Consider the following 27,844-nt stretch of genomic DNA (forward strand, 5'->3'; position numbering starts at 1 on the left):
ATGGCTGTAACGGATCGTGCAGCCACGTCTCGATCCCTGGGTAAAAAAATGGGGACGCCTGCAAGACAACAACCATTTGCACGTACAGATCGACGACGTTTCCAGCAGCATGGAGACCACGGCTGCGGTTACACTTGACGCTGCATCACAGACAGGAGCGCCTGCGATGGTGTACTCAACGACGAACCTGGGTGCACGAATGGCAAAATCTCATTTTTTGGATGAATTCAGGTTCTGTTTACAGCATCACGATGGTCGGATCCGTGTTCGGCGACATCGCGGTTGACGCACGTTGGAAGCGTGTATTCGTCATCGCCATACTGGCGTATCACCTGGCGTTATGGTATGGGGTGCCATTGGTTACACGTATCGGTCACCTCGTGTTCACATTGACGGCACTTTGAACAGTGGATGTTACATTTCAGATGTGTTACGACCCCTGGCTCTACACTTCATTCGATCCCTGCGAAACCCTAAATTTCAGCAGGTTAATGCACGACAGCATGTTGCAGGTCCTGTACTGGCCTTTCTGGATACAGAAAATGTTCGACTGCTGCCCTGGCTAGCACATCCTCCAGATCTCTCACCAACTGAAAACGTGTGGTCAGTGGTGGCCGAGCAACTGTCTCGGCACAATACGCCAGTCCCTATTCTTGATGAACTGTGGTATTGTGTTGAAGCCGCATGGGCAGCTGTACCTGTACACGCCATCCAAGCTCTATTTGACTCAATGCCCAGGCGTATCAAGGCCATTATTACGTCAGAGGTGGTTGTTCTGGGTACTGATATCTCAGGATCTATGCACCCAAATTGCGTGAAAATGTAATCACATGTCAGTTCTAGTATAATATATTTGTCCAATGAATACCCGTTTATCATCTGCATTTCTTCTTGGTGTAGCAATTTTAGTCGCCAGTAGTGGATTTTCTACGAGTTTTGTGATGGAGGGTATTGTTGAGGGACTATATGATTATTGACCGTTAATCTGACAGAACAGCATTTTCTGAATCTTATTACCTTTTTGAGTAGTGTCCTTTCTTCAGTAGTAACTGTGATAGTTTAAGGAAGAAAAAAATATCTATATAATTATCTCGGGGGTAAAAGTGGAGGAGTAGCCAAATTCTTATTTTTGAATCGGCGACGTCTATATTAAGTTAAGGGATGGTAAAATTTAAAAAACACACATTAAGTTACTGTTTCTCTAAACTGCTTCTAGGAAAAAATAAATCAGTAAATGGCTAAATAGAAGAAAGAAAGAAAGAGGAGAAAAGTGGAAGCTGGAAGAAAATTTTGTTTCCAGTTTTCTTTTATATCCGTATTAAAAGAGATAATACCGATTTATTGGCGAAAACGCACCTAGTAAAAGACTGTAAAGCGAATGTGCCAAATTGAAGCACATAACGCAGAATTTCAAGAAAGATAGTGTCTAGTGTTTAATTGTTAGAAAGCAATCTGCTTTTACTGTATTGATACGGAACTAATTGATCTCAAAAACAATGATATATCTTTGACAGGAAACGAGAACTGAATGTCATGATAAAGTTAGGTTACATTAGATTACATTCTGATTTCGTCCCATAGACTAAAAAGCGAGATGATTCTCGTGGATGTGGAACAGGTCAGAAAGTGTAACATAAAAACACAAACCATCAGAATCTAATCCTCACTACCCCGATCATTTGTCAGTATATTGTCAAAATAGGTGAATAGATTACAGTAATCTGGAACTGCAAATACTTACAGAGTACTCTATTAGAATTAAACATTAGTAAATTTATCACACACAAATATCGAATATTGACTGCGTGAAATCTAACAACAGGCCCTGTTGAGATATTCATCTATAGAGTAGAAGGAGTTGCCTATCAAAAAGTCTTCCAAATTCTAACTGTGCTCTATCTGAAACCAAGTTTTTTTTATCGTTCCTGGCAGTTTGTTGAAAACGTGTATTCCTGAATTTGGGACTCTTTTGTGGGCCAACGTAGGTGATTTTAGGTCCTTACGTAAATTGTTCTTATTCCTAGTATTGATACTACGTATTGGGCTACTGGTTGGAAACAGAGATATATTACTTGGTACAAATTTCATTGAGGAATAAATATACAGAGATGCGTGGTTAGTATACCGAGTTCATTGATCAGATTTCTACATGATGTTTTTGAATTTACGTCACAAATGAGTCTTATTACGCGCTATGGACGATGAAAGCTTTTGCTCGGTTTGACGAGTTACCCCAAAATGTGATCCCATACGAATTAATAGAATGAAGGTAATCAAAGTATGCAATTTTTTTATATATATTTCTAACTCCTATAGTTACACCAGTCTCACTACAAATACAGATTTGTTTAGGTGGTTCAGCAGTTATCTGGTATCCCCTTCCGCACTAAATTTATTATCGAGAAATTTAACATTTACAAATACTTCGATCTGCATTTCTTCATACGTTATGTACAAGGGAATCTCTTACAGGTCCTGAGCTTCATATAGTGAGACTATTCAAGTTTAATGATAGTGAATTAGCTTTAAAACATTTATTAATGTCAGTGAGAATTTGGGTAGCAGCCATTTCTAAACCTGTAGTGACTCCCTACTTATTGCAAAGTTTGTATCATCTCCAAACAAAACAAACTTAGCATCTGGCACTGTAACAGACGAGAGGTCAGTAATGTACACAAGATACAGCAACAGAACAAATACGGAACCTTGAGGAACACAACATGTGATTTATCACCAATCTGAGTGCTTACTGCACAGGTATTTTGCAAAGACACCTTTTATTTCGGGGTTAGGTAAATAAGACTGAAACCATTTCACAACACTGCCGGTGACACCATTATATTCTAATTTACTCGAGGGAATGTTTGATTCACAGAGTCAAAGACATTTGACAGGGCTCAGGAAATGCCAGTAGCCTCTAATTTGTTATCTAATGAATTAAGTGCATCCTGACTGTAAATGTAAATAGCTTTCTCTATATCTTAACCTTTAAAAAACCCAAACTTGGACGTGGACAATATGTTATTTGCAGTTAGATGCTTAAGGTGAAATTTGAACACAACCTTTTCAAATATTTTTGAAAAAGCCGGCCAAAGTGAAATTGATCGATAGTTTGATGGCATCTCTTAAGACCCCTTCCTGTAAAGAGGCTAAACTTCGGCACATTTTAACCATTCAGGAAATGTTCCGCTGATAAGAGATTGGTAACACAAATAACGCAAGACAGAACTTAACTCACATGAGCACTCTTTGATTGACCTTGTTGATATTTTATCATAACCTCTAGATTTATAGATTTTAAGTATTTTATAATGGATGATACTTCTTTGGGATGTGTAAGTATCAATTCCATTTTACTGAAGTCATTTTTAAAGATTGGCCTCAGATACTCTGTTGCACTGTTTACCGAACCTAATAGCACCAAGCTGTCATTAACACAACAAAAGAAGATTTCAACTCTATGTTCACGTGTTACAAATGTCTCATTTATTTTTAGAGCTATCTGTACCTCTTCCTTTTTGGATCCCCCTGCTCTGTCTTCACTATAACCCATTCAGTTTTTATTTTGTTGCCTGATGTAATTTTTTTTATAATACATGTGCTTACATTTCTTGATTATTTGCTTCAGTATTTTGTAGTATTCTTTGTAATGTATTACAGTGCTAACATCAGAGGTGTTCCTAGATAGTCGATACAATATCCTTTTTGTTCCACATGATATCTGTATTCATTGTGTAATTCATGGTTTATTTTTGTTTGATTTGAGTAACTATTTTCAAAATGAGAATCAACTTTATTAATGAATGCTTTGTATTTTCCATTAGAGTCAGAAATGCTATAAATATCCAACTGATTCATGTATTTCAGCAGTCTCCTAAACTTCTCAATTTTTGACTGGTTTATTTCCGCCTGTACTAAGATTTAAAAGTGTTTTCATCATGACAAGTTTCGGAATTTAACACAAGATGCTGTATGTCATGATAAGATAGCCAATTTAGTATTAGTTTTGTGTTATGACGCTTTTTCCTACATCTGTCTACAAAGATATTATCAATAGCAGACTCAGAGCATTTATAAACACAGTAGTAATTATACTCAATGAAAATATTACTGATTACAATAACTGTTCACTGACAAAGCTTCTCAATAAATCCACATTAAGACCAAATAAATCTCGGGTGAACTGACTGGTATGAGTCATAAAATACCCCTGGAGAAATTGAAGAATCCACATTAAAATCACCAGCAACCACTATTTCTTTGTTTTCCTGTGAGATGCGACTACAGAGCTTCCAGATTTTTTATGGAGAGTTTAAATTGTTTTCCTGTAGGTCTCTGCATACACTTACTATTATAACAGACTCATTATGATATACTAGTTCTGTTGCTCAAGCTAGTAAATGCTGCTCCGAGCAAAATTTATTAATATCAGTATTCTTGAAGTCCAAACAGTTTCTGACAAATAAGGCAGCTCCTCCTTCCTCCATATTTTCCCCGTAGAAGTAAGAACCTAACTTGAATTCTGTAACATTTCACGTATCTATACCAGTGAGTAATCACATGATGCTCAGAGGGGCACATTATATCAGCTTGTTTGCTTGACTCTGAGTCTTCAACACAAATAAGTAACTCATTGAGCTTACCCATTAGTACTCAGATATTCTAATGCAATAATGATAACTGATATTGTTCACTGACTGAATTAAACTGGATGAACCTAATTGTTCTGGCAATTTTTGAATACCTCCAGTTTCAATCAGAGGCTGTCTGCATGAATTGTGTATATTAAAAGTTGCTTTCTAGCTGACTGTTTAATCAATGTGAATGTAATTTTCAACCTGTTTCTGCCCTCCCTAACATACAAAATTCCTGTTCTTACACTTGTAACCAATGATTACCACATGTGATACTGTCCTCCCTCCCCCCCCCCCCCCATGCCTAGTATAGGCCCAACTACTGACAGTCAACTGGAACCACACTGATATGAGACCCCATACCTGATCCAGGAAGCCGTTCCACTTCTAAATTAACTCTCCTAACAGAAGAGTGACCAACACCAGTAAGTCTCGTTACTGAAACTATCTTACCAGGCACCCTCAACTGAATAATTAGAATCCCTGTCTATGCTGTGGCCTGCCCTAACCACGATTACAACAGCGTCTTCCTTTGTGAAGTCTTTGCAAAGTGAATCTCTATCCTCTGTCACTTGAAGCAGACTACCATTAGGTTTTAAAAAAAATTGTGGCCTTGTAATCTGATCCTAGTTCATCATGCAACACTTGGGCAACACCTCTACCATGTGAACGACCTACAACATAACTTTCTTCTTCTTCACAACTTTTTCTAATTTATTACTTCTCAAAGACATTTTGAATATTCGTTGTGTCCTTTCTACTCTTAAATAGTATTCCATCCTAGCTCCTGAAAAGAAATAAGGGCACTCAGACGTACTAACGTAATGATTAACATGTGGCAGTCCTACAGCAAAACGTAATTCAGATTTTGACAAATACCGGTAACTTGATCCTTAAAAGAGAAAGTGTTAATGAATTTACGTCACCTGAGCACTCAATGGTAGTTTAGCGAACTTTCGCAATATCTCTAAATCAGCTGTTGTCTCTGGAGTTGTCAGAAGTTTTGAATACTTAGACAGTCCCTCAAGTACCAATGTGATGTTAGCATCAGAAGCTCAGTACTGCAAACTCGAAACTTATATTCAAGAAAAGATTAACTTTTTATCTTAATGGAATTACGTGAATAGACTCTAGTTATTTCAACAGCGAGTTTATGGCTCATCAGAAATATCCAGACCGAGACATATGCCAATGCATGTAATAAGATTATCATAGGCGTTAGTTGGAGTAGCAGCATCTAGTGAAAACGAAACCCAGATGAAATTATATTTTAGTTTGAGATTGTTTTAGGATACGAATAAGAAATTGGTTGTAACATACTAATTAATTTAAGATTTTGACTTGAACTCAAACAAGACACGAGCTTAGTGACAATCAAGCTATAGAAGATTAGACATGATTCATATACTCATATATTCGATTTACAAGTGATATGCTATCTGTTTCTCCTATGCAGTCAATCTTTTTATGATGTAGAATGAAGTATATCCCTATATAGATAATTAAACGTGGTAACAAGAACGTCTAGTCCGTAATTCTGTGGTTGAATTTACTCGTTCTTATTACATTTATGACCTTTAATATAGTCAATTACACCGTATTCATAACTGTGACCAGCTCTGAACAATACGCATTAGCTGGTTTCTTTAAATCTTGAGTTCCGAATTTAGGAGTCTTTCGAGTTCTCCTTTATGAAGTCAGTATAGCCAGGCACGAAACAGTTCGTTATTCAGCTCAAACTGAACAAAAATAAGATAATCTGTAATAGTATTAATAAGGCCGGTGTGCAGCGCCTACAACTGGAAGATTGTGATAAAAATTGTTGAATGAAGTTTTCTGACTTCGTGTGTGAATTAGAAATTATCCGGAACCATACTCAGTACCGCACATTATAGCAATTCTGTCAGATTACAACCAGTACAGTATTCGTACCAGAAGTGAAGAATGTATGCGTCCTGATGACGAGACACATAACTTTTTCGCTAATGAATTTCAAACGTTCGCCTAAACTGACACACTGATGATGATGATTGAAATCATCTGTTTCAGTGACGAAAAGCGCAATGGTAGTCAGCATAGGTCAGAGCACCTTGACAGTGGAAATGCCACACAACAAAGAGCATTGAAACTGAGGGCAGGTGAGAGAAAGGCGTGCTTTAGATGTAATCAGTGAGGCCACTTTGTGTGAGAGTGTCTGGAACCGAGGGACAGGGTGAAGTGCAGTTGACACCATAAAGTGACAGCACACGGTACGAGCTTACAGACACTGATTAAAGCTTTTAATAAAGTTATACAGAAATATTGGTCATTTAGGCATGAAATAAAAGGCAGGTGCGGGGAAACTAAGGCGAAATTGGTCCAGGAAAAATGTGGAGAAACCGAAAAAGAAATGACAGCATATAGAAAAGTCGAAACAACCTTCGGTGAAATTATTAGCGAGGAAGGAACGCTAAAGAGTACAGTAGGAATTTCAGTGTTAATTGGGAAGAGACAGTGCATAGGTGGAAGGAATTCATTGAAAGCCTCTATGCGAGGGAAGACTTGTCTGATGAATTGGTAGAAGAAGAAACAGGAGTCGATATAGAAGAGAGAGAGTATCCAGTATTACAACAGAACTTTAGTGACTTGAGGTCGAATAAGGCAGATGGGATAAATAAGAACCCATCAGAATTTTAAAATCGTTGGGGCAAGTGGAAACAATACGACTATTTAAGCTGGCGTGTACAGTATTTATGAGTCAGGCACTGTACTATCTGACTTTCGGAAGAATATCGTCCTTTGAATTCCGGAAACGGCAAGAGCCGACAACTGCAAGAAATATCGCACAGCTTCACAGCTCATGCAAATAAATTACCAACAAGAGCAATACAGGATGAGTCACTAACTACTGCCACCTAGAATAACGCTGAAAGCATGATAGGAACTGAATAGTTTGTGGGACAAATGTTGCCTGGGACAACGTGGACCATAACATGATGGTTTTTTTTTGTTGCTAGGAGGGGTCGCTTCATAGATATGAAGGTCAACTTTGTTTTTTTTTTAATGGGATGCTATAGTCTGGTACTTATTTTCTGATAGTGGCTATCGAGACGAATCCAGTGATGTGTAAGAGTAAGGTCTGTGAAGGTCAACGAAGGTCAGAAAGGTGGACTGAACGTCCATTTACAGAAGGTGTTCGAAGTAATGACCAGTGCACATGCTCGGACAATTCTCTCTCGCATTTCTTCAGGTGTGGTTGGAACGTCTTTATAAACAATGTATTTTACGAATCCCCACAAGAAAAAAATCAGAGGCATAAAGTCTGACGAACGAGCCGGCCATGTCCTAACCAACCATTTGGGAATTGTTTCTGCTACTCATTTCCAGCCATCGGCGAAAAATGTGCCGGACACCCATCGTGTGGATACCACATTCTGTCTCTTGTTCCTAAAGGTATTTCTTCCAATAACAGACCTAATGTTTCTTGCAGGAATGCTGTGTACTCCCTACCACTAAGTTTTCCTGTCCTCCAGAACCCCACACCATACATATACCGACCGCGGTTTTTGGTGTGCTACTTGCCACAGCCAGCATGGATTTTCAGTTTCTCAAAAATGCATGTTATGCAAATTAACTTTTCTATGGTTCGTGAATGTAGCCTCGTCAGTAAATAAAATCAAATTAATAAATGTGTCATCCCTCTGAATGTGCAGTTGAGCCCCTCGGTAGAATTCAATGCGACGCATACAATCCGTGCCAGTTAATTCTTGTTGGAGACTGATATGGTAAGAATGATACTTACGGCTATGCAGAGCACGAACTACGCTACTCTGGCTCATTCCAGATTCCCTTGCGATTTGACGCGAACTAACACAGGGATCTCGAACCACAGTGCCAAGAGTACTAGTTTACGTTTCCTCCTTAGTAACTTTCCTTTGCCGGATATGTTTCCGATGAGTAAAAGATCCAGTTGTTCTCGATTTATCATACACGTATTTAAGTGTACGACGTGTACGGTGAGTATGTTGAGGATATCTTTCATCGTATAAGTCTCTAACTCTCACTGAATTTCGTTGGTATTCTCCTTAAATGAGAAGCATTTCTTCGAAGGAATACATCATTCACATTCACTTGATTCGACGATACTAGTCTTACCGTTCCTATTAGTGTTGTGTTGCGAAACCGTCGAATAGTCTCTAGATGTCAATGGCACATTAGATGGATACGCCGTATTTAGCGAATATTTACTATTTGCACGATATACGAGAGGAGATTGTCAGAGCATGTGCTTCGATTAGTGCCGAAGTGATAAGGAATACCACTCAATCCATGAAAAGTTGATTGCAACACTGGATTGATATTAACGGTCGTCACTTCGAACACTTTCTGTAAATGGACGTTCACGCCAACTTTTTGACCTTCGCTGACCTTCAAAGACCTTACTCTTACACGTCACTGGATTCGTCTCGATAGCCGCTATCAGAAAATAAGTACCAAACTATAGCATCGTATTTCAAAAACAAAGTTGACCTTCATATATCTGACGCGATACCAGCTAGCAACAAAAAACCAACGTCATATTATGTCCCTAGTTGTCCCATGCAACATTTGTCCCACAAATTTTTCATCTATTCTCAAAGTTTCGGAGTTATTCTAGCTGGCAATAGTTAATGATTCACCTTGCATACAGAAGAGCGAAGAAGAAAAATGAGGATGTGGTATATGACGATCAGTTTGGCTTTAGGATAGTTAAACGCCCTAAAGATGCTATTCTGACGTTGTGGTTAATAATGGAAGCAAGATTAAAGAAAATCAAGACACGTTCATAGGATCTGTCGACCTGGAAAAGCGTTCGACAATGTCAGATGGTGCAAGATTTTCGAAATTCTAAGAAAAGTGGGGGTAAGCTATAGGAAGAGACGGGTAATGTACAATATGTGCAAGAGCAAAGAAAGAACAATAAGAGTGGAAGACGGGATACAAAGTGCTCGGATTAAAAGGGATGTAAGACATGGACATAGCCTTTCGCCCCCACTGTTCGACCGATACATCGAAAGAAGAATGACGGAAATAAATACATGTTCGAGAGTGGAATTAAAATGAAAGGTGAATGCTATCAGTGATAAGAGGACATTGTTATTCTCTGCTCTACTGCGATTTGTGGGCTGCATTTCGCTGACGGTTCCGTGTAACACCTGAGGGACTAACTTCCGAAAGTGGGTGTGCTTGGAGTATCGAGGCGCACCATGTTGACCGTTAACGGGGTGACCACACGCCTTGGGAAACGACTGTTTGCTTCTTGTTAGCGCAGCTACTAGACGTGAGTGGGGCTGTTAGCTTCCTGCTAGCGCAGCAACGAGACGTGAATTGGCATCCGAGTACAGAAAAACGCTGCCAGCATAGTGTACAAGGGCTATGTGGCAGTTTTTGTTTCATCCAGGAACGAACGTGGAAACTACAGAAAATATCTGCTTTATAGATATCCGGTGATGGAGAATGGAATCTTAGGAAATCCCTGTATTCTGCAGTAAATCGAGACACTTTCTGCTGTAATAATGCGCGGTCACGACCTGCTTGGAGTCATTGGTAATGCCGTGTTCCTGTAATAACCAAGCGCGTTACTTCTCGTTAGAGTTTTATAAAGTTCTGCCTCGCAGTGGGCTCGCGAGCGGACATTGTCCGTATGTAATGTACTTTACGTGTTCATCGCCACCATGCTGGGATTGAAACGAGTCTGATTGCTAGTAGATCATCAAATCAACCATGAACAGAAGTCTCACACTGCACCCAGCCGTGTACGTAAGTTACTGGCCACAAACACCATATGGCAACATGCAATGTAGCGTCTACACATGAACATCCCTGTGTGTCAAAACGTAACGTTTACGTCTACGGAAAACCTTTTCCAAGCCATTTACTCCATCTGAAGCATTAAAACAGCTACAACTTCTTGTTTTTGATGTTTGATCTTGCTATTACAGGGTGAGGAAAGTAAAAGTGGCTCGGAGAAGAGATTTCCGGGGTAAAAAGAAACACAGCAGAGGAAAATGAATACAGTACTAACTTAATTATAGTAAATATCGAAAGTGACCACCATTCATCTCTTGGCACTTGTGGGCCCTTGTGTTCGGGCACGCTTCGGAATATATTCTGACTTGCTCAAAACAGATCCTGTTTGACACCATTTTCGGAAAAAGAGTTGCCAGGCATTCTTTCCTGGCACTTTCACACCATTAATTCTTTCGGCAAACAACTGGCCACATCGTTCCGGGACTTCGTTGTCACGTAACTTCCCGCAAGGAACATCCACTGCTCCACTGTGGGTGCCATTATCCCCTTTTCATTCCTCCATTCGCACTGCCACAGCCCGCACTACGCCCTGAACCGGTGTGGTTCACGTGGCGGGCGTACATGTGGCGTGCGCATCACGGAATGTGGTTATATGCATACAATCAAGTCCAGTCGTATCCACTCGTACTGGTCTTTTTATTTTCCCCACCCTTTAATTGGCACTGTATCAGTTGATTCTACCGAGCACCTAACCACTCTATCTAGTAAGTAGTTTATTAGAAGACGTTCAGTATAATATTCACATGATTATCAAGAGAGATTTAATATCGTACGACCTTTCCTTCCATAAAAAATGTCACAAGATATATTCAGTTACGACATGATCAAAAACTTCATATTTAATTACGAATTCTTTCATTAAATAAAGCACGATGGCAAATCTCTCATCAATATCTTCTGCTTTAACGTGTAATTCATTTAAATGTACGCACAAATCTCAGAAAAACATTATCTTTCAAAACCATTCTATTTCCATTATTTATTACACTTTTAATTGAGTTGGTCATTTTGCCGAAAAATTGCTCTTTAACGACTGCCAATTAATTTTATTATACATGTAGATTACGCAATTCTCTTTTTAATAGCCTGCCTAATAAATTCTCTCCATTGGAGTTCTTCTCAGGCATCGATCAATGGTTTATTTCAGCACACCGTTTTACTACTGAGGGGATAAAACGCGGTGATTCAGTAACGAGACGTGCTACATACGACGCTGAAATTATTAATTAGTGAACGCTATGAATAAACATACGGAAATCCATTCTCTTTCGTCAAATCAAAAAACGGTGACTTCTGTTACAAGTGCAAATAACGGAATGTGAACGGTACCTACAGGACAAATTACGACGAGTGAAGGTCAGTCGCAAATATTCCACCGCGCTACGCTGCTAACCATCACGTATTACCATAATACATAGACAGAAATGCCTTAACCCATTCGTGGGCAAAATTATTCAGCAGTTTTTTTTAATGAATGGAGAGCAGATAGTAGTTGACAGATAGGTATGTTTATCATACAGAATATCAAATTTGCTCCAACTGTGAAAGTGAGGTCACACAACAAGGTGGGAAGTATTCTTCCCACTGCCCTTCCTTGGAGTTAAATGACAAAAACAACTTTTTCAATATATGTCATATTGTTTTGATAAATTTACTTCTCTTGTTACAATGATTGTTCACAATTACTTGCCATGAAATTTTCTGAAACTTGGGTCTATGCAAAGTAGTATTTGACAATATGTACAAACACAGCGAGTACTCTTTTCCACAGCTTTGGTACTACAATGATGGCACGTCCGGTAGGTTTCTCCTAAAATGGGTTGATGCTCCCCTACAGCCACATGACGAAAATCTTCAGGTACCTTACCCCTTTTTGCCAGAAAGACAGGGCTTTTGTCCACGCCTTTTTTGGGATGAGAAGCCAGCGATCAATTGTCTGGCTAGATGGATCCTGTATGTGAGCTGATCATGCTGTCCACTTTCTCTTTTACTTATTTTCCACAGGATGAAACTGTTCACTGCAGCAACGTCCACCAGGAAATAAAATATTCTGTGCCACCATTTTACAGAACGTCTGCCAATAGCATACCTTTCTCTTAATTGATCAAACTTACCGACACCACCCATTATTTTGTTGTATTCTGCCACAACCTCACGATAAGAAAGCTCTGTACTAGTACCATCCTTGTTTTTCCTTTTCACTGTGGCTGTTTCTCATGGGTCATGAATTGAGAACAGGAAAGTGACTGGACGGTTATCCATCCATTTTACTGCATAAATGGTTCCTTTTGTTTCAAACTGGAATTCTCCTTGTTCCAATTTTACGTTTTCCTTCATAAATTGGGTAAATCAAAAGTATTTACCTTATACTATAGCTCTGAAGAAAAGATCACGAAATGTGACGCAAACAGCACTGAAAGGCTCCTCTAAATAGCAACACAGCTATACAATGGCTCTGCGCGAAGGTACAGCAAAAACGGCAGGAACTTCCGATTGTAAGTAGCACCCTATACTGCTCACTAGGTGGTAGCACCGTACAGAGGTGGGAACTGTGAATCCCACGGGACTAGGAGCGAGTTCATTGTAGTGGGAAGCATTATTCCCACGGCTCACGAAAGGGTTAAGCTGTTTGGATGTGACGGCTACCAGTTCTAAGGCGTTGAGCATGAGCAGTATGTGCATGAAATAATTTAAATAAGTTCTTGCACAATAGATATTACTGAATGGAACCATGATAAGCTCAAAAGCATTACAAAATCAGATTTAAGGAATCTTATGAGTACATGCACGAATACCAATTTGGCATCATAAAATTACTTTGGACTCATAACAGTTTTTCGTTTCGTCATTTTTAAGCCCCTGATGAAGATTTGTAACTGAATGTTTCAAGTTCTGGCTAAGTGGGTTCGTGAAGTCAAGAAACATTCAAGTTAACAAAGAAACTATGTATGTTTATTAAGAACACGATCTTATGTGTCGTTATGTGAGGGGACGTAGGGGTAGAGTCATTTACTAGTAATAGTCCTGCTTTCTTAGACCGATCAGTGTCACCGCTTAGATGCTGAATAAATACAAAAGACGGAATCACTCTTTCTGCCAAAAGAAGGGCGAATAGTGATCCAGGATACCTTGAAGACTTCGAGATGGGAAAGTTCCCATAAAATCAGACGAATTAATAGTAGCAAATGACGTGAAGATGCAGAAGACCATGGGAACCAATGCTTTAAAGACACACATTGTGATCCACAGAGCAAGTGACCTTCAATTGTAAATTTGTCATAGTCTTCTTTCGATAAGTAAAAGATTCCGGAACAGCCTCCATCCGTATCTCTGATAACGGTCTGCCAATAAGGAGGTAACCTTGAAAAAAAGTGGGTAACCAATGCAAGGTTAATTTTGTCACTCGAAACGCGAAATGCCAGCTGCCTGAATGTAGTAGGAAAAGTAGAAAAAATTGAGAAATGTCTCAATACAGCTATAGTACTACATACGGAAGTGAAGTGGGAGGAGGCTGACGATTTCTATATAGGGTAATACCAACATCAGCAGGAAATGCTATGACATACTAGCATTCGTTGTAAATAGAAAGCAGGGTCAGAAAGACAGCTATTCATTAATTCTCATCAGAATCGACCACAAAGCAACGACTAATACAACAGAGATAAATGTCTATGGCAACATCAGAAGAAATGATAGGGCATATGCGAGCACTGAACCGGTATGCAAACCGTGGCGAAGTAATAGCAAAACCGCGTTAGAGTACAGGCTCAGTAGCTGGGAGCGAGGAAAGTTAAAGACTCCTTGAGTACTTCATCAAGTCGAGTTGTAATGGCAAATACTCTGTTCCAGAATTGTTACAGACCAGGAGAGATACGATGTTCCCATTTGAATTACACTGTCAGACAGATTTTGAAGTCAGCTACTTGAATATAAGTCATACACAGAAACAAATCACAATTTACTAATCAAGATTGTTGGTTGAAGTTTAAGTGAGCTGTCAGGAAGAATCAATGTTTACGGAAGTGGGATATGTAGTACTGAAGTCTAATGGTATGTATTTGAAGTTGCCGGAGACTGCTGATTCTGTAACAATGAATAACAAAGTTGTAGAGCCAATTACGGAACCAAGGAAGGTAACTGAGAAGGAATTTTGCTTAATGTGAGGAATCTACTCAATTAGTCGACTAATCGACGAAAGAAGGATGACGCACGTTTCTCATTCTGTTTCCACGAACAAGAATAAATAAAGCGAACAATCAATGGCTCCTTTTGCCACCAATAACAGTAAATAAAGCAAAAATCAATAAATGAAGTGTAACACCTTTCCTCCTCATCCTCAGTACCCTTTGAGGATATATGAAACTAAAGTTTTTCTCACTCAGCTGTCTGCAAAGCACTCTGAGAAGTCGATTTGAAACACTATCCGAAACGCCGGATTACTTTATAAATTCACTATGCAATCTAAAACCTGAAGCATATTATCGATAGACACAACTTTGCTTATTAAAAAAAAGATATACAGTAATGAATGTCATTTATCATTAAATTCAATAAAAAGTATTAATTATTTGTATTTTCTGCTACTAGAAATGTTTATTTAGTTTGCTTAATTTAACACTTTGCACAAAGTCGAAAAAAATTAATGGATATCATGGAAGAAGTAGTACAAAAAACGGTGATTTATTACTAATAAGGTAACTGAATTCAAAAACTTGAAATTCTTCAGTTGCCTTTGGTATATTTAAGTACAACTTCAGTATATTATACACTCAAACACATGCTACAAGGTCTCCATAATTGTTTTTCAACACACTTTACATCTATGGAGAAATGTTTGTCCATTGAAAGTACATAAAAAAAGCACTGTTAAAATAAACAGGGGTCCACAGCTCGTGGTCGTGCGGTACCGTTCTCGCTTCCCATGCCCGGGTTCCCGGGGTCGATTCCCGGTGGGGTCAGGGATTTTCTCTGCCTCGTGATGACTGGGTGTTGTGTGATGTCCTTAGGTTAGTTATGTTTAAGTAGTTCTAAGTTCTATGGGACTGATGACCATAGATATTAAGTCCCATAGTGCTCGGAGCCAAAATAAACAGGTAATAATGTACTTTTGAACACTTGCTCCACCTGTGCACCAACGGCGCAGATCCAGCCTTGGGACGTCAAAATCGAAACCGAAAAATCGACATATAAAAAGTACAACACATGAATTTCATGCCATATTTATCTGCAGCAGCGCGGTGTAGCCGCTCGGTCTATGGCGTCGTGCCACCGTCCACGGGGTTTCCCCCGTCGGAGGTTTAAAAAATGGTTTAAATGGCTCTGAGCACTGTGGGACTTAACTTCAGAGGTCATTAGTCCCCTAAAACTTAGAACTACTTAAACCTAACCACCCTAAGGTGGTCCCGAGGCAGGACTCGAACCTGCGACAGTAGCTGTCACGCGATCCCAGACTGTAGCGCCTAGAGCCGCTCGGCCATCCCGGCCGGCCCGCCTTAGGTTCAGTCCTCCTTCGGGCGTGGGTGTCCTCCTTCGGGCGTGGGTGTTAGTTCAAGTTAGATTAAGTAGTGCGTAAGCTTAGAGAACGATGACCTCAGCAGTTTGGTCCCTTAAGATCTTACCACAAATTTCCAAAAAAAAAAAAAAAAAAAAAATCTCTGCATCCGATATAGGCTGTGGAATCAATCGCAACAACTAAGCGCAGCTCCACGCCATCCGAAAACAACATTGGAGCACTATTTCTGGCCACCAACTGTCCTCTTCTTTTCCCCAAATACCACAACTGCCCATTTCCCCAAATACCACAACTGCCCATCTAGCAGGAGAACAAGTTAACGTAACAGGTCTTCGTTAGTGCAGACTAAGACATTTTATCCTTAAGTAACAGCCGATAATGACCAAAACTTGCTCGAAGCGAGTTTTTATAAGCAATATGTCAGATTAAAAATAAGATAAAATAGTGTGACCGATAGCAGAAAAATTCAGGTAATAATTTCACAAAATCACGGTTCCTAAATGTAACCAATGTGGCAAAAATTGACAGTTATAATAACAAATAATTGCATTAAAACTAAAGCAAAAAGTATACGAAAAAATTTGAAGAAGTCGGAAGAGAAACGGTCATCAGAAAAGCAGATTCACCACACAGAAAAGCTAAAACTTTCTTCAAAAATGGTTCAAATGGCTCTGAGCACTATGGGACTCAACTGCTGTGGTCATCAGTCCCCTAGAACTTAGAACTACTTAAACCTAACTAACCTAAGGACATCACACACATCCATGCCCGAGGCAGGATTCGAACCTGCGACCGTAGCAGTCGCACGGTTCCGGACTTGCGCGCCTAGAACCGCGAGACCACCGCGGCCGGCAAACTTTCTTCGAAGAATTAAAATCAGGGGCGTCAGTATTAAGAGTAAAGAGAAATTCCAGTGTTTAACACACAACAGAGAGGGGATACTGAACTGATAAGGAATGAAGACATTCACCGCACAATCGACGAGGGATGGAATATATGTTAAACGTTGATTAGAAGGAGCTGGATGAAAGGAAATGTGTTAAAACATTAATGAATAACTTCCACGGTAATAAAAGGAGTTTCAGAAGTGAAAACTGTAACAGGAAGCATATATGGTAATACATGCAACGAATGAAGACGTTGGATGTGATACTGTAAAATAAATATGGTTGCACAGGACACGAAGAGAGTCGTGGCGGCCGCAACAAGAGACGTGAATAAAAATGTCGTGTAGGATCTTAAGACGATAGATTACAAAACCACAACGTCGTGTCTCAAATATGAACTGTTTCCTCGGCGTTGTGTCATCGCAATGTACATATGGAGGCGTTCCGTCATAGAGAGTTGACTTCATTTTCGTCTGCCTGCTCCAGGTGTTGCGGTCATCTTTGTTGCGGTCATCTTGCATCCACTGACGTATTCTGTTACATTTCTGTTGAATATTCTCCAATTTTTATGGAATTCTATGTCTTTGTGTATAGAATTTGTTTTTTGCCTGGTTGCGTGTCGAGTTCTATGGCTACCCACCTTAAGTTGATAACTCCGTAGACTGGTACAGTCAACACAGCAAGGCGCCTTAGCTTCCCTTTCAGCAGTACCCCTAAAACGCCGCTGAGCCAGCTTCTGGACAGCAGCGGCTGCCCTGCCGGCGTCGCGCCGGTAGTCAATCAGCGCGGCGGTCCCTTCTGGTGCCCTCGCTCGCAACGCCGGCCGTTACACGACCCAATCAGCCGGACCTGTTCCGCAGCCACTGCACACAGCAGCACCGGCCTCGGGGCAGGCCGCCAGCGAGAATTGCTCTCGAGAATTGGTTACAAGGCAAAACATGAACGCAAAGTTCCGTTTCAACAGCTTCAGCACAGCGATCAGTGCAGTGAAAGGATAGAAAAGTCTAAAGGAGAAACTCCGTCCCACTGAAAAACGTTGACTGGTTTCCCAAAGAGAAAAATTCACAGCAATCTGATTTAGAAGACGTTGCTTCCAACTGGAAGTCAGAAACTTTCCTAAGGAACGCATTACCTTCTTACCACACAACTCTTCGCGCTCGTTCTGAATATCGCATTTTTTTCTTCGTTGACGTTGGCGATTTCGCGCTTCACTCTTCTACATTTTCTCAGCTCTAACGAAGATGTACTTCTCCAGCGACTATCATCTTGAGCAATGTTTCCGAGATTTCTATCGAAGACTGTACCACACAAGCGGCTCGTATTGAAATTGCGTGCTTATCGAATATCGTCTCAGTTATGTGACTGGATTTCTGATTTCCTGTCAGAGAGGTCACAGTTCGTAGTCATCGTGTAAAGCAGATGTGATTTCTGGCTTTACCCAAGGTAGTGTTATAGGCCCTGTGCTGTTCCTTATCTATGTAAAGGATTTGGGATACAATCTGAGCAGCCGTCTTCGGTTGTTTGCAGATGACGCTTTCCTTTATCGACTAATAAAGTCATCAGAAGATTAAGACAAACCGCAAAACGATTTAGGAAAAGTATCTGAATGGTGCGAAAAGTGGCAGTTGACCCTTAATAACGAAAAGTGCGAGGCCGTCGACATGAGTGCTAAAAGGAATTCGTTAAACTTCAGTAAAACCGTAAATTAAACTAAATACCTAGGTATTACAATTACGAACAATTTAAATTGGAAGGAACACATAGAAAATGTTGTGGGGAAAGCTAACCAAAGACTGCGTGTTACTGGCAGGACACTTAGAAAATGTAATAGACCTACTAAGGAGACTGCCTACACTACGCTTGTCCGGACTTTTTTAGAATACTGCTGCGCGGTGTGGGATCCTTACCAGATATCACTGACGGAGTATATCGAAAAAGTTCATAGAAATACAGCGCGGTTTGTATTATCGCGAAATATGGGACAGAATGTCACTGAAATGATACAGGATTTGGACTGGAAATCGTTAAAAGAAAGGTGTTTTTCGTTGCGAGGGAATCTTGTCTCGAAATTCCAATCACCAACTTTCTCCTCCGAATGCGCAAATACACTCCTGGAAATTGAAATAAGAACACCGTGAATTCATTGTCCCCGGAAAGGGAAACTTTATTAACACATTCCTGGGGTCAGATACATCACATGATCACACTGACAGAACCACAGGCACATAGACACAGGCAACAGAGCATGCACAATGTCGGCACTAGTACAGTGTATATCCACCTTTCGCAGCAATGCAGGCTGCTATTCTCCCATGGAGACGATCGTAGAGATGCTGGATGTAGTCCTGTGGAACGGCTTGCCATGCCATTTCCACCTGGCGCCTCAGTTGGACCAGCGTTCGTGCTGGACGTGCAGACCGCGTGAGACGACGCTTCATCCAGTCCCAAACATGCTCAATGGGGGACAGATCCGGAGATCTTGCTGGCCAGGGTAGTTGACTTACACCTTCTAGAGCACGTTGGGTGGCACGGGATACATGCGGACGTGCATTGTCCTGTTGGAACAGCAAGTTCCCTTGCCGGTCTAGGAATGGTAGAACGATGGGTTCGATGACGGTTTGGATGTACCGTGCACTATTCAGTGTCCCCTCGACGATCACCAGTGGTGTACGGCCAGTGTAGGAGATCGCTCCCCACACCATGATGCCGGGTGTTGGCCCTGTGTGCCTCGGTCGTATGCAGTCCTGATTGTGGCGCTCACCTGCACGGCGCCAAACACGCATACGACCATCATTGGCACCAAGGCAGAAGGGACTCTCATCGCTGAAGACGACACGTCTCCATTCGTCCCTCCATTCACGCCTGTCGCGACACCACTGGAGGCGGGCTGCACGATGTTGGGGCGTGAGCGGAAGACGGCCTAACGGTGTGCGGGACCGTAGCCCAGCTTCATGGAGACGGTTGCGAATGGTCCTCGCCGATACCCCAGGAGCAACAGTGTCCCTAATTTGCTGGGAAGTGGCGGTGCGGTCCCCTACGGCACTGCGTAGGATCCTACGGTCTTGGCGTGCATCCGTGCGTCGCTGCGGTCCGGTCCCAGGTCGACGGGCACGTGCACCTTCCGCCGACCACTGGCGACAACATCGATGTACTGTGGAGATCTCACGCCCCACGTGTTGAGCAATTCGGCGGTACGTCCACCCGGCCTCCCGCATGCCCACTATACGCCCTCGCTCAAAGTCCGTCAACTGCACATACGGTTCACGTCCACGCTGTCGCGGCATGCTACCAGTGTTAAAGACTGCGATGGAGCTCCGTATGCCACGGCAAACTGGCTGACACTGACGGCGGCGGTGCACAAATGCTGCGCAGCTAGCGCCATTCGACGGCCAACACCGCGGTTCCTGGTGTGTCCGCTGTGCCGTGCGTGTGATCATTGCTTGTACAGCCCTCTCGCAGTGTCCGGAGCAAGTATGGTGGGTCTGACACACCGGTGTCAATGTGTTCTTTTTTCCATTTCCAGGAGTGTATTTTGTTGACACCGACCTACATAGGGAGGAACGATCAGCACGATAAAATAAGGGAAATCAGAGCTCTTACTGAAAAATATAGGTGTCCATTCTTTCCGCGCGCTATATGAGATTGGAATAATAGACAATTGTGAAGGTGGTTCAACGAATCCTCTGCCAGGCACTTAAATGTGATTTGCAGAGTATCCATGTAGATGTAGATGTAGGTGCAGAAGACGCTAAAATTACGCCGAAGAAGTAGAGAACGCTAAGTGAAGTATAGCAGAGTACAAGAGTTGTCTCTACACCAGTATGTCACCTGATATTATTTTTATCAGACATCTGGTTTATTGCGGGTTTGTGTTATCCAGTAGAAAATAATACCTCTGTGATCGTAAAGGAACAGAGAGACCACGCGCTCGTTGATTTAGTGTTATCGTTCAGCAAACATCAGTGTATACAAGCATAGGGAGATTATATCTCTTTTACACTACGTTTAGTTAGGAATTTATTCATTATAACTTTGTGAAATGATATAACATCAAAGAGTAATACAACAAAGGTACCATGGTAGCGAGTCGGAAGTAAACTCGGTTATAGCACGATGTTTCACACTCACCGACGTACGTAGTTACATTACACACCGTCGTGTTGCACGCTACAATTCGGATCCCTGTAACGGCGAACGATTGCAATTTTCGTGAGCGAACCAGGAAAGTAGACCGAGTAATATGCATGTAATGTAATAACTCAACCGATGCAGAAAACAGAATACAAAATTCGGAGGTAGTACATTTCATCACGTCCTCGCAATTAAAATGTTATGAGATGAGCAGATGTGAAGCGGAATGCTATGGAAGAGCTTAGAGGAGAGATAGCGACAACGTTGGAATCTGGGATGCAGTAGATAACATTAGCTTCGACCTAACGCTTGCAGAAAAACTTAACTGAACTGGCATTTCCTAATTCTGGAAATTTGGTCTCTCTTCGCTTACGAGAAATTAACAGTAGTACGTCACAAGCTGTTTTCCATGAAATGTTCCTAATTGGGCGAAACTTACATTATTCGTTCATGTACTGTCTTGAAAAAGTATTAACAATGGACAGTAGTGAACAGACATCATAAGAATGATATCTGAAGGATAAAAAATGGCAAAACCAAGAATGATTCATGTGACATAAACGAAAGTGGGTATGCGTGTTTCTACTTTTGAATGAAAGAAGGTATCTATTCATTGAAATTTCGCGCCAGCAGAATTAGAGTGACGCTAATAGCAACAGTATGAGAATACAAATCAGATTTGATTTATATACACTCTGTAACTGTCACGAGCGTTAGTTACCTTTGACATAAATGTGCTGAGTTGATGTTCTTCAAAAATTCCTTTAAGATAAAAAAGCCGCCATTATCAACATCACACCGAGTTTGAATGAGGTCAAGTAATAGGGTTACGAGAACCTGGATGTATCTTCTGCGATATTGAAGAAAGACTTGGCAGGAATGTAGCCACTGTTCTTGAGTGCTGGCAGTGTTGGTCTGGAGATGTACGGCCGCAAGAAGACACGTGTCGCTGGCGCCAGAGAAGATCATCGTGTTCGGGGAGTGGCTTTAGCACATCTTACTGCATCTGCAGCAGAAATTTGAGCAACAATTAGCACAACAGTGATACTACGAACTGTTATAGACCGGCTACTTCAAGAACAACTCCCACCCACACATCCTGTACGGAGCATTCCACTGACCCCTAATCACCGCTATTTGCGACTTCAGTGGTGTCAAGCAAGAGCTTATTTGAGAGCAGGGTGAAGGTCTGTTGTGTTTTCTGACAAAAGCTCGTTATGCCACGATGCCGTTTGTTAGGAGGAGGCCAGTTCAGTGCCTGCAAGCAACCTGTCTGTGTGCTAGGCACAGGACACAGACCGCCGTTACTGTCTGGGGTGAGATTTCGTATCGCAGGAGGAGCACTCTCGAGCTTATCCCACGCATGCTGATTGCAAATTTATACGTCAGTCTTGTGATTCGACCTGTAATTCTGCCATTCATGAAGAGCCTTGGCCTGCTCGATTACCACATCTGGCTCCAGTCGAGCACGTACGGTATATTATCGAACGACAAATCCCTGTGTTGCCCAGCAAAGTGCAGTAGGTATGGAACTCCATCCCACAACCTGACATCGGGCACCTGTACAACTCAAAGCGTGCACGTTGGCATGCTTGCACTCAACATTCTGCTGGTTACACTGATTATTAATGTACCAGCATTTCACATTTGGAACGGCTATCGGCCGCTTTATTAACCTGTCATCTTGTAATGTTAATCATTTAACTATGTTATCTATGCAAATGTATTTCCAAAGTTTCATTACTCTACATTAATTACTTTGATGATGCGTTTTTTTTATTTGTCAGTGTTGCTTGACCGTCCAAAGTGCTGAAACCAGTGGAGAAACTGGTCTTGTACTTGTAAGCGTAATCTGTAATTAAAATGCCTCTGACATGAAGGAAGATCTATGTAGATTAGCTACATTTTCCAAAAAAATGAAGAGATGGCAGGTAGGTGAATTTCTAGGCGGAACGCGTAAATTTCGATTGCGTACTTAAGACACAGTTTTTCAGATGCGACTATTCTTTGAGCCCTAAACATCACATGCTAGCATTTTAAATGTCGTTTGGCAGAAATATATGTCCATTTATAAGCCACGAAATAATTTAACAGTAAACAAAGTTAGGGGATGTTGGAATACTCAACACGATTTTCAGATATTATTTTCATGAAGAAGAATGACTGTATACAAAGCGTTAAAAGGCCATGCTCTGCTAACCCAACATTTCTACACACACACACACACACACACACACATGCATATATATATATATATATATATATATATATATATATATATATATATATATATATATATATATATATATATATATATAAATCGAGAAGTCAGAGTTATGGAACAATGCGTCACTCTCACGGCCGTAAGTACCAAAATATCTCCCAGATTCGTATGTGCTTTTCAAAGTTACATAGTCCACAAAACCAGTCATTTAAAAGTTCTCCAAATCTCCATCCGTTGACATCTTCGAATCAGAATCTCGGAAAATAGCCTTAAATATTATCGAAAACATTAACTGCTTTAATAAAGCTGTAATCAGTGTTTCTTCTTCCCTGACGTCAACATGGAGGCTATCACAATGGGAATGATTTTTAATTAGCATCTGTGACTGGATTCAGTTAGCCCGCATCTCGTGGTCGTGCGGTAGCGTTCTCGCTTCCCACGCCCGGGTTCCCGGGTTCGATTCCCGGCGGGGTCAGGGATTTTCTCTGCCTCGTGATGGCTGGGTGTTGTGTGATGTCTTTAGGTTAGTTAGGTTTAAGTAGTTCTAAGTTCTAGGGGACTGATGACCATAGCTGTTAAGTCCCATAGTGCTCAGAGCCATTTTTGAACTGGATTCAGTTAGTCGTTGCTAACCATTTCAACGAGGAGTGGATGTCTACGTGAACTAAATATCTAAATTTTATCACGCCGATACGGCTTCCGTTTCCTCGCACCGCCAGATCCTTGCATGGTATTGTAGCGCGGGACTTAAACTTACCTGGAGACCTTAATTATATATGCAGACCTTAATTATTGAGCCGTGCGTGGCTCGTGTTCGTGCCATCTCTTATTTAACACCCTGTTTTTACCGTACTACGGGCTCGTTAATTTTCAATTACTGGTTTCACTGAGTTGCTGCCTTGCCTGCCCGTGAGCGGCAGCAACAGCGCTTATCGATATAGGCCCTGCCGTAATATCTTTGCTGGACTGCTATTACTTCCCAGTCGTCGCGTGTTGTGAGTTAGTTCGGACCTGGCAGTGTTTGAGTTGGCACGCGGCACAAGTTCAGTCGGGGCGCGGCAGCAGTGAGGTCCGGACCGCCATGACTCTCCCGACGGTTGCCGACACACATGATTTGACTGGGAAAGACTTTGGTTGGTCATCGGTCGGTCGTTTTGTCAGACGACGTGTATTTGGCCGGCGATCGCTTATGGGTTGGCTGTGTATGCTGACTCGTGATTCGTCCTTGTTATTGTACAGTCACTGCCGTTAGCATTGTCTAGTTCCTCGGGCAAGTGTTCGTGAAACGGTGGTTAGTTTGTGTGATTGTGACTGACAAGTTATTTTAAATGTTGTCGGCGTACTGTCTCTCAGTCGGTCGGTTGGTGTGGAGCAGTGTGGAATTCTCGGCGGAGCGTAATTTGGCCGGGGCCCGCTGGCGATCTCTACGCGGTGTCGAAGAGTGTGGTGCTGTTCCCATTGCTACAAGAACCGTGGCTAACCGACCCTGGACACGAAAGTTGAGTTTTGACTTAACCTACCAGCAAGTCAAGACTGTTCACATGTTGTCGTTTGGAGTTCGTTGTCGTCTGTTGGGATATTCCCGCGAGCAACAAAGTGGTTTTGAAGTAGCAAAGTTCTAGCCACCTTCCGATCGAGTTCACTGTATTTCGTTATTTGAATTGAAGTGCTCCAGAGGCATCTTCTGCCTTGTCACCGTTAACGTTCCGGTTACCTGCCCTGCCCGTTGATGTAATATATGGCAGTGTAGTTTCCTCATCGTGTTGTTGCTGTCCAGCACGGTGTGTAGTTTGACAGCTCCATGTATGGTTGGTTGTGGACGCCAATATCTTCAACTCCCTGTTGTGCCCTGGTCGGGTTAAGTGGAAGTTATCTTGTCGGTGGGTCCGTTGACTGTCGGTCGGTTGGTTTGTCGTTGGATCGTGAGTCGTTGGCCCGACTGCATGTCTTCCCTAAACGAGCGTTAGTGTTTGAATTACAGGCCGACCCTCGAACATCTGAGCTCCCTTGCATGTACTGCCCTATTTTCTTTAATTTGTTCTTGTTGTTAGTACTTGTATGGCTTCCAGCCGATTTTTTAAAATAAGGGTTGCTTTGCTCTTAAAGCCTTCAGCCTATTTTAAAGTACTGTTTCACGTAAGCCCTTTGGCATTTTAAAAATTTTGACGTTTTTGAATTTTGAGCCTTGGGCCTTCAGCCGATTTTGAGTTTGCGATGTTTGCTTTAAAGGCCTTCAGCCTAAATTAAAGAACTGTTTCAAGTAAGGCATCTGATATTTAGAAAAAGTTAATGTTGTGGAGTTTTAAGTGTAAGGTCTTCGGCCGATTTGAATTTAACTTGTTTGCTGCAGCCTAACTAAAGAATTGTTTTAAGGTAAGGCCTCCCTTTTAAATTTCTGATTATGCTTGCGTGTTAAGTTCAGCCGTTTTTAAATTAAAGTGGCTTTCAGCAGGTAATGAAGTCACAAATATTAAAGCTGTGTGTATAAAAAATTTTTTTTGGGCTCTTGTAATGTTTGTTGTTGTTGTTGTGGTCTTCAGTCCTGAGACTGGTTTGATGCAGCTCTCCATGCTACTCTATCCTGTGCAAGCTTCTTCATCTCCCAGTACCTACTGCAACCTACATCCTTCTGAATCTGCTTAGTGTATGCATCTCCTGGTCTCCCCCTACGATTTTTACCCTCCACGCTGCCCTCCAATACTAAATTGGTGATCAAATAAAAAAGTTGTATGTTCGAGTGTAAATGACAGCGCCTTTTTTTGCCCCTTACCACAATTTATACTATCTATCCTGTCCTGCGGGTTAAGCGGGGCGCCTGAACTATATATGACTGTGACGTGATACGTCGGAAACACATCTTATGAATCATACGATATATGTTCTATGTTTTCAGTGTAGAAAGTAGAAACTCTACTTGTGATTCATTTACATGACTTAAAAGAAGTAGGAGAACGTGACATATTCCATTTAACCATAACAGGGAAATGAGTATGTTACCAAATTTTACTTTATCTTTCACAAATGAAGTACACAACAATATATTATTACTCCCTCGATCCTTTACATTAAAAGAACGGAAATGTCCAACACACGTCGAAAACAAGATAGAAATAATAACCCAGCCTGTGATCCTAGGTGCTTTTATTTGGACTATGCGTACTACAATAACGTGTATGCTTTCTGTGAGCGTTTGCCACTGACGCCTCTGCGGCATGCTCCGTATAAGTCTATAGATCTCGCCCTGTGGTTTCTGTTCCCATTCACCAATGAGAGCCCATGAGAGTTCTTGGAGAGTGCGTGGCGGAACAGGATGACCACTTGATTGGAAATAAACTAGTTTCATTGACTGACAGCTCCTTTTGGGGGCAGTCGCGTTATTCATTGCCGTGAGGTTTGTATTCAATTCTGGTCGGCGCTGTCTCGGGTATGTTTCTCCGGTAGTGTTAGCTGAACCTTAACTTTACTACAAAAACGATTAGTGATGAGATGTTGATCGATGTGCACGTCGTGCATGCTTTCGCTCACTGCATTGGATGAGAAGCCCAACAACGTCAGGCTGAGCAGTTCCTTCAACAACTGCAAAGACGTTGGAATACAGATATAGTATACTAATTTATCTCTGTTTTACGTGTTGTTGATTCCATATTAAGGTGTATCCACATAAACAAACAGAGGTAACGAAGCGAGCAAATCCATATTATATTATACCGAACAACAGAAGTCAACGAATCCCTCGTACAACTTAATATATCACTCAACAATCGCCGAGTTCATCCTGTACAACAACGAATACTTCCTTACCCTAAAGATGAGAGTCAAAGTTGGTATCATCCAGATGTCAACCACTTAACGTGATAGAGAATACGAAATATCCTCTCCTTCGGTTTACATTCTTCGATGACCTCTCTCTCGTCCAGTGTCTCTTCGTATACATTGATGTAATAAAGGTCTTGCTACAGCAACATGCACATATACAGATGGCGGTAGTATCACGTACACAAGGTGTAAAAGGCAGTACGCCGGCGGAGTTGTCATTTGTGTTCGGGTGATTCATGTAAAAAGGTTTCCGACATAATTATGGCCGCAGGCCGAGAATTACCACACTCTGAACGCGGAATGGCAGTTGGAGCTAGACGCATGGGACATTCCATTTCGGAAATCGTTAGGGAATTCAACATTTCCAGATCCACAGTGTCAAGAGTGTGTCGAGGAAATCATATTTCAGGCATGGCTCACCACGGAAAATTCAGTGGCCGATAGCCTTCACTTGACGACCGAGAACAGCGGTGTTTACGTATGGTAACCAGTGTAAGTGATAATTACCGCAGCAACCAATGTGCGACGTACGACGAACGTACCCTTGGGACAGTGCGGCAAAATTTGGCGTTAATGGGCTATGGCAGCAGTCGTTCGACGCGAGAGGTGTTGCCAACACCACGACATCACCTTTAACTCCTCTCCTGGGGTCATGACGACATCGGTTGGGCTCTAGACGACTAAAAAACCGTATCCTAGTCAGATCAGGTCCAGCTTCAGTTGGTAAGAGCCGATGGTAAGGGTAACGTCGACACAGACCCCACGAAGCAGTATACCCAAGTATTCAACAAGTTATTGTGAAATCCGGTGG

This window comes from Schistocerca nitens, chromosome 2, assembly GCF_023898315.1.
Source record: "Schistocerca nitens isolate TAMUIC-IGC-003100 chromosome 2, iqSchNite1.1, whole genome shotgun sequence".
Lineage (NCBI taxonomy): Eukaryota > Metazoa > Arthropoda > Insecta > Orthoptera > Acrididae > Schistocerca > Schistocerca nitens.